Source organism: Pelobates fuscus, chromosome 6, assembly GCF_036172605.1.
Source record: "Pelobates fuscus isolate aPelFus1 chromosome 6, aPelFus1.pri, whole genome shotgun sequence".
Lineage (NCBI taxonomy): Eukaryota > Metazoa > Chordata > Amphibia > Anura > Pelobatidae > Pelobates > Pelobates fuscus.
The window spans coordinates 255,663,843-255,672,868 of record NC_086322.1 but is presented as its reverse complement, the minus strand read 5'-3'; positions in this window follow the sequence as shown (position 1 = coordinate 255,672,868).

The following is a 9,026-nucleotide window of genomic DNA, read 5'->3' as shown; positions in this document are numbered from 1 at the left end:
AACCCTCTCTTCTTCTGTACTGTCTTTCCTCCTCAGAGAGGCGGGTATACCCTATCTGCATAGGTTCAGGAAGCAAAGATACCGTGGAGTCAGGACTTGGAAAAGCGGGGGCTAACCTAAAAGAAGGTCTCCGGTTCCTCTCTCGAGTGTTCTGTCTCTCTCTTAAACATTCATCTATACGAGAGATGAACGAAATTAAATCCTCTAAATTCTCAGGGAGTTCTCTGGTAGCAACCTCATCAAGGATTACTTCAGATAAGCCATTCAAAAATACATCCATATACGCCTGCTCATTCCACTTGACCTCTGACGCCAGAGATCTGAACTCTAGTGCATAATCCACCAGTGTTCGGTTCTCCTGTTTCTGACGCAACAGTAATCTGGCTGCATTAACCTTTCTACCTGGAGAGTCAAATGTTCTTCTAAAAGCAGCTACAAAGGCGTTATAGTTATAAACTAATGGGTTATCGTTCTCCCATAATGGGTTGGCCCATCTCAGAGCTTTCTCAATAAGTAGGGTGATAATAAATCCTACCTTTGCCCTATCTGTAGGATAAGAGCGAGGTTGCAATTCAAAATGGATACTAATTTGGTTTAAGAAACCACGACACTTCTCAGGAGCCCCACCATAGCATACTGTGGGGGTAATGCGAGAAGAAGCACCCACTGTGGCTACCTCTAGACCTGAACCGACAGGAGAAACAGGGGTATTACGTATCTCCTCTGGTGGGTTATTGGCACGAGATAATAGAGCCTGTAGCGCAAGCGCCATCTGATCCATTCTGTGATCCATGGCTTCAAACCTAGGATCAGGAGAAGCAAGCTGACTGTTTGTACTTGCAGGATCCATTGGCCCTGTCGTAATGTCAGGATCGGGACAGGGATCCAACACGCAGAGTACAAACAGTAGCCAGATACGTATACCGGACCTTAGAATGGCCGGACTAACGTAAGTAGTACAGTATAGAATGGTCAAAGACAAGAGGAGGTCGAGGGTAACAGAAGACAGGTAAGCGAGAGACAAGCCGAATCAAGGGTAACAGAGATAAGCAGAGTAAGGTAAACAAGCCGGGTCAAAACCAAAAGGGATAATAGAATACACAAGCACTGAGTGACTAGAACAAGCTAGAACCACGACAGGGCAATGAGCTAATGAACGAAGCTCTGTTAAATACCCTGTTCAGAGCAGTAACCACGCCTCCGAGGCGTCCTGATTGGTCCTGCAGCAATTGAGTGACAGGTCGTTCCGGAGGAGTGTCCTGATGACAACTTCCTGCCTAGATGCTGTAAAAGGCAGTCACTCCCTCGCGGCCGGCCTTGCATGACCGGATAGACCGTGGGGAAGGGAGCCATCAGGCCGTCTGGATGGAGGAACAGCTAAGTCTCTACCTCTTTCGGAGGTAGAGACCGCAGGTACCCTGACAGGGAGCCATCAGGCCGTCTGGATGGAGGAACAGCTAAGTCTCTACCTCTTTCGGAGGTAGAGACCACAGGTACCCTGACAAACTGTTTTCAGCTAAGTGACCTTGCTGTTCCCGGGCAACTTGGTCAGGTGTTTTTAACCACTTTTTGGAGGGAGGGTGGAACAAACAGTCCCTGAGAGCCAGGCGGAGCACTCCGTATTTCGTCCACAGGAGCTCCCAAAAGTTGACCGGCCAAAGCACACATCATCAGAACTTTACCCCGGTGGCGTTTCCCCTATACTGCATGGATCTGAGCACTATTTGGACAACGTTCATGCTCAGATCAGCGCTGTTTGGGGATATAGGACATGTGTGGTTATTTTATGTTTTGGGGTACTTTTATGTTTTTTTGTTTGGCTCTCTGTTCCTGTGAGATAATTAGCTAACCAGTCTTTAACCCAATTATCTCCCAGGCACAGAGATCTCTGGGAGGATCTTGTATTGCATACAATGGAGACCCCATGCTTGGAGCGGTGTATCAATTCTGTGTGCCTTGCCTGAATAAACCAGTTTATTTTTACCCTTCACTCAGTCTTGACTAGTGTTTGGGTAGACCAGCTATACTCTCTGCAGGAGAGCTTAATCACTTGGAGCTGTACCCAGGACCCTTTCCAGGGCGGTAAGCTATGGAGAGACCCCAGTTAAGCTGAGATGGCTAGGGGCTTGAGCACTGCTGGTGTCCCGGTGGAGAGCTAGGATGTGAGCTTGACGGAGGTATTCAGTTGGGATACCAGGCAGTCCATCACACAGGGCGAGCCTAGGGCAGAGAAGGAGCAAGGGAAGGGAGAAGCAGGGAGAGCCTGGAACAGAGCAAGGAGGCACAGAAAGAGCCTGGGGCAGAGGAAGGAGGAGCAGGAAGAGCCTGGGGCAGAGAAAGTGCAGTTGGGATACCAGGCAGTCCATCACACAGGGTGAGCCTAGGGAAGAGAAGGGGCAAGGGAAGGGAGAAGCAGGGAGAGCCTGGAACAGAACCTTAGGTCCCCCCCTTTTTAGTATTTAGGGCCCCCACCCGCCGCTCAGGGGTGGGGGCCAGGGGGGAGGACATTAGGCTTCCCCCTTCTAAGTATTTAGGGCCCCAAACCACCGTTCAGGGGTGGGGGCCAGGGGGGAGGACATTAGGTCCTCCCCCTTATTACTATTTAGGGCCCCCACCCGCTGCTAAGGGGTGGGGGCCAGGTGGGAGGACCTTAGGTCCTCCCCTTTTTTAGTATTTAGGGCCCCCACCCGCCGCTCAGGGGTGGGGGCCAGGGGGGAGGACATAGTGTAATACAGGGATACTGTGTGTAATATAGAGATACTGAGTGTAATACAGGGATACTGTGTGTAATATAGAGATACTGAGTGTAATACAGGGATACTGTGTGTAATATAGAGATACTGAGTGTTATACAGGGATACAGTGTGTAATACAGGGATACAGTGTGTAATAGAGAGATACTGAGTGTAATACAGGGATACTGTGTGTAATACAGGGATACTGAGTGTAATATAGAGATACTGTGTGTAATACAAAGATACTGAGTGTAATACAGGGATACTGTGTGTAATATAGAGATACTGAGTGTAATACAGGGATACTGTGTGTAATATAGAGATACTGTGTGTAATACAGAGTGTCAGGGTACCTGAAGTCTCTACCTCTGGGAGAGGTAGAGACTTAGACGTCTATCCATCCGGACGGTCTGTTTCCCCTGTTCCTCGCGGTCCACCCGATCACATAAACGCCGGCCGCGAGGGAGTCACTTCCTTTTGTAGCATGACGTCCGGAAGTCGACGTCATGACGCCAACCCGGAACGACCTGTCACTCAATTGTTTGGAGACTAATCAGGACTCGTCGGAGGCGTGTCTACCCTTCTGAGCCAGGGTATTTAACAGTGCTTCTCTCATTTGCTCATTGCCCTGTCGTGGTTCTAGCCTGCCTAGTCACACAGTGCTCTGGTATTTTCAGTTATCCCTTTGGTTCCGACCCGGCTTGTTTGACTTACTCTGTTTACCTCTGTTATCCTTGACCCGGCTTGTTCCTCGCTTACCTGTCCTCTCGTTCCCTCGACCTCGGCTTGTCTCTGACCATTCTCTATATTCTCCGTACGTTAGTCCGGCCATTCTAAGGTCCGGTATACGTATCCTGTACCTGTTTGTACTCTGCGTGTTGGATCCCTGTCCCGATCCTGACATTACGACAGTGCCAATGGATCCTGCAAGTACAAACAGTCAGCTTGGCCCCTCTGATCCTAGGTTCGAAGCCATGGAACACAGAATGGATCAAATGGCCCTAGCGCTACAGGCGTTATTATCTCGTGCCAATAATCCACCAGAGGAGACACGTACTACTTCTATCTCCCCTGTAAGTTCTGGCCTAGAGGTAGCCACTGTAGGTGCCTCCTCCCGCATTACCCCACCAGTACGTTATGGTGGTTCACCTGAGAAGTGTCGTGGTTTTTTAAACCAGATTAGTATCCACTTTGAATTGCAACCTCGTTCCTATCCTACAGATAGGGCAAAGGTTGGATTTATTATCACCTTACTCATTGAGAAAGCTCTGAGATGGGCCAACCCACTATGGGAGAACGATAACCCATTAGTATATAATTATAATGCCTTTGTAGCTGCCTTTAGAAGAACTTTTGACCCCCCTGGTAGAAAGGTCAATGCAGCCAGATTACTGTTGCGCCTGAGACAGGAGAACCGAACACTTGTGGATTATGCACTAGAGTTCAGGTCTCTGGTGTCAGAAGTTAAGTGGAATGAGCAGGCTTATATAGATGTATTTTTGAACGGGCTATCAGACGTAATCCTTGATGAGGTTGCTACTAGAGAACTCCCTGAAAATTTGGAGGATTTAATTTCGTTCATTTCTCGTATTGATGAGCGTTTAAGAGAGAGACAAAACACTCGAGAGAGGAACCTTAGACCTTCCTTTAAATTAGCTCCCGCATTTCAAAGTTCTGATTCCACTACCTCACTGTTTCCTGAACCTATGCAGATAGGCATTACTCGCCTCTCAGAAGAAGAGACAGTACAGGAGAAGAGAGGGATTATGCATGTATTGTGGAGTCAGAGGTCACTTACGCCTGAATTGTCCTAATCGCTCGGGAAACGCTCGCACCTAAGTTTCTCTAGAGGACAGGTCTTGGGTGTTTCTATTTTGTCCTCTACTCATAATTATAAAGATCACAGGCTTCTGCTACCAGTTTCTTTAACTTGGGAGAAGGGAGTACTAAAGACTATGGCTTTGATAGATTCCGGAGCTGCTGAGAATTTTATCGACCAAGCCTTTGCTACTAAACACACTATCCCATCCCAGTTAAGGGATACACCCTTGGCCGTTGAGGCCATAGATGGTAGACCTTTACTTGAGCCTGTTATCTTCCGTGAGACCATACCCGTTAACTTAACTGTTGGTATCTTACACGAGGAAAAGTTATCACTTATGCTCATTTCGTCCCCTTCTGTCCCCATAGTCCTGGGGTACCCTTGGTTAAAAAGACATAACCCTATTATCGATTGGGAGTTAGGGGAGATACTCTCATGGGGTCAGGGCTGCCAGGAGAGGTGTTTACGCAGGGTTTCTCCATTGGCTGTAATAAACACACCAGGTACTTCCACTCAGTCTACAGAGAGACAGATACCGTCTCTCTACCAGGACTTAAAAGCAGTATTCGACAAGAAGAATGCTGATACCTTACCTCCACACAGGTCATTTGATTGTAAAATTAAGCTTCTACCTGGTACTATGCCTCCGAGGGGCAATGTATATCCTCTATCCACTCAAGAGAACTCAGTTCTAGAGGAATATATTTGTGAGAATCTAGAAAAAGGATTCATTAGGAGATCCTCTTCTCCCGCCGGGGCTGTTTTTTTTTTCGTTAAAAAGAAGAATGGCACTCTGAGACCTTGTATTGATTACCGAGGTTTGAATAAGATAACCATCAGAAATGCCTATCCGATTCCTTTGATTACCGAGCTGTTTGATCGTTTAAAGGGCTCTAAAATTTTCACCAAGTTAGATCTCAGAGGGGCGTATAACTTGGTGAGAATCCAGCATGGACACGAGTGGATGACAGCTTTCAATACCCGTTATGGTCACTATGAATACACGGTTATGCCATTTGGTCTTTGTAATGCTCCGGCAGTATTTCAGGATTTGATTAATGAAGTTTGTGGCGAAACCAACTTCGCCACTGTGAACTGGAGAAGCCTGGTTGCCCGCCTGCTGCCTTTGGACTATGGACCAGACTTTATGTGAATGTGATACCCCAGATAGCTATACCATGGAGCCTATTCATATAATGAAAGACTTTAGCTCCATGGCAATTGTACTGTGTGAATAGGATCTGCGCGCTATTCGGTAGTTTTGTGCGCTCAGATCCCAGCTATCTGGGGATATGTGAAATGTCTGTGTGTTATGGATAAAAAGTAACTTCCTGTATTTTAAAGTGTTTTTATGTCTTTCTGTAACCATGTGGTTAATGGAGTCTGTCTCTGTGCTGGGAGGTAATTGGATTACTTCTCCAGCACAGAGAAGGAAGCTGGAAAGCTAGGGGTTTTAAAAGATACTTTACTAACTTTTGAACCCCTGGTCTGATCCATGCCATTTTTTAATATGTTGTTCCCCTGAATGGATTGATTGTGGATATGTATTTTTATGTGAATGTGATGTATGGTTTTAAAGTTATGAAAGTTGTGTAAAAGTATATTTCAAACTGTATGCATAATGGGATTATGTGTCACACTAAGGGGAGGGGATGTGTGGGATGTAACATCTATGTCATTGGTTATTTTATGCCTCCCCCTGGGTGTGGCCTGTATGTGTGAGTTGGAAATAAAAGCCAGGCTGGATGAGCCAGTCCTCAGTTGCTGTTTAACCCTGAAGCTGGAGTGTGTCTCTTTCTTGGGGGGAAAGGGGACTGTATGCCGACTGCCAGGAGTGTAAGCTGTTCATATTGCTTTTCCTGTTCGGCTGCTTCCAGGGTTCGTGTGTCTGCTGTTCGAGAGTTGGTGAATTCGTGCAGTTTGGGAGTTCGGGAAGTTGGTGCTTATGGTAGCTGCTGGTCTATCTTAAGGGGATTATCGCCTAAACTGGGTTTTATCCTCTTGTAAGTGAAACGGTCCGCAACAAAGTTCTTAGGGAGTTTCAACATGATTGTGTTATTGTATACCTGGATGACATACTTATACACTCTAGGGACATTGAGACCCACCACGGACAAGTCAGAAAGGTATTGCACAAACTTCTGCAACATGGCTTATACTGTAAATTCGAGAAATGCAGTTTTGACCAGTCTCAGATAGACTTTCTTGGTTACGTGATTTCTGGGGAAGGCTATAAGATGGATCCTGACAAACTCCAATCTATTTTAGATTGGCCATTGCCTAAGGGACTCAAGGCGATTCAGAGGTTTATTGGTTTCTCTAATTATTATAGGCGCTTTATTAAGGGATACTCTTCTATTATTGCGCCTATTACCAATATGACCAAACAAGGGGCTGATACTAAGATCTGGTCTACTGAGGCCCTTGTTGCTTTCAAGACTCTCAAGGAACTTTTTGCTTCTGCCCCAATTTTAGTCCATCCTGATACGACTCTGCCGTTCCTACTCGAGGTCGATGCCTCTGAGATGGGAGTAGGTGCTGTTCTGTCACAAAGGTTAGGGGTGGACAAACCGTTACACCCTTGTGGTTTTTTCTCTAAGAAACTATCTGGTCCTGAAAGCAGATATGACATCGGTGACAGGGAACTGTTAGCGGTCATTATGGCTCTAAAGGAGTGGAGACATTTATTAGAAGGGACCTTACATCCTGTTACGATTCTAACGGACCACAAGAACTTGTCCTATATTGGGGAGGCTTAGCGCCTATCCGCCAGGCAAGCTCGTTGGTCCTTATTCCTGACTCACTTCAATTATGTGCTTACTTATAGACCTGGTTCTAAGAACTCTAAAGCCGATGCTTTATCTCGCCAATATGAACCGTCCACTATAGCTGAGCCAGTTCTTTCCTCGATAGTTCCTAAATGTAATATCATCGCTAACACGAATCTCAGGATTCATTCTCCGTTGCTTGCTGAGATCATGAAGTTACAACATCTAGCTCCCAAACAGACTCCTGGGGATAGACACTTCGTTCCTCCTGCTCTCCAACTGGAAGTGTTACGGTGTTTCCACAACAGCAAGGTAGCTGGGCATCCTGGCATTCGCAAGACGTATGCTTTAATCTCCAAAGATTTCTGGTGGCCTGCTTTAAGTAAGGATGTTAAGGATTTCATCGGTACGTGTGAGGTCTGTACTAAGACTAAGCAACCTCATACGCTCCCATGTGGATTTCTGCATCCCTTAGAGGTTCCAGAGAAGCCATGGTCCTGTTTAGCTATGGACTTCATTGTCGATTTACCTATCTCTAAAAAACAGACTGTTATCCTCACCGTGGTTGACAGATTCACCAAGATGGCTCACTTCGTTCCCCTGCCTAAACTCCCGTCTTCCCCCGAATTGGCAGAGATATTCGCAAGGGAGATTTTTCGTTTACATGGGATACCCTTCTTAAATTGTCTGACAGAGGTTCCCAATTTGTTTCCCGTTTTTGGAGGTCCTTCTGCTCTCAACTGGGTATCAAATTGAATTTCTCTTCTGCCTATCATCCTCAGTCTAACGGAGCTGCTGAACGCACCAACCAGTTAACCCAGTTGCGTATCGTCTAGCTCTTCCATCTGCCTTACGCATCCCTAACTCATTTCATGTTTCATTGCTGAAACCACTAGTCTGTAACAGATTTTCCTCCACGGTCTCCTCCCCTCGCCCTGTTCAGGTGGAGGGTCAGGAGGAGTATGAGGTTAACGCTATCATCGATTCTCGAATCTCCCGGGGGAGAGTACAATATCTGGTCGATTGGAAGGGATATGGTCCTGAGGAGAGGAGTTGGGTGCCTCAAGAGGATGTTCATGCTCCTCGTCTCCGCAGGGCGTTTCACTTCCGCTTCCCATCTCGTCCCGGTTCATTCCGCCCGGTGGGCGTATCTGAGAGGGGGGGTACTGTCAGGGTACCTGAAGTCTCTACCTCTGGGAGAGGTAGAGACTTAGACGTCTATCCATCCGGACGGTCTGTTTCCTCGCGGTCCACCCGATCACATAAACGCCGGCCGCGAGGGAGTCACTTCCTTTTGTAGCATGACGTCCGGAAGTCGACGTCATGACGCCAACCCGGAACGACCTGTCACTCAATTGTTTGGAGACTAATCAGGACTCGTCGGAGGCGTGTCTACCCTTCTGAGCCAGGGTATTTAACAGTGCTTCTCTCATTTGCTCATTGCCCTGTCGTGGTTCTAGCCTGCCTAGTCACACAGTGCTCTGGTATTTTCAGTTATCCCTTTGGTTCCGACCCGGCTTGTTTGACTTACTCTGTTTACCTCTGTTATCCTTGACCCGGCTTGTTCCTCGCTTACCTGTCCTCTCGTTACCTCGACCTCGGCTTGTCTCTGACCATTCTCTATATTCTCCGTACGTTAGTCCGGCCATTCTAAGGTCCGGTATACGTATCCTGTACCTGTTTGTACTCTGCGTGTTGGAT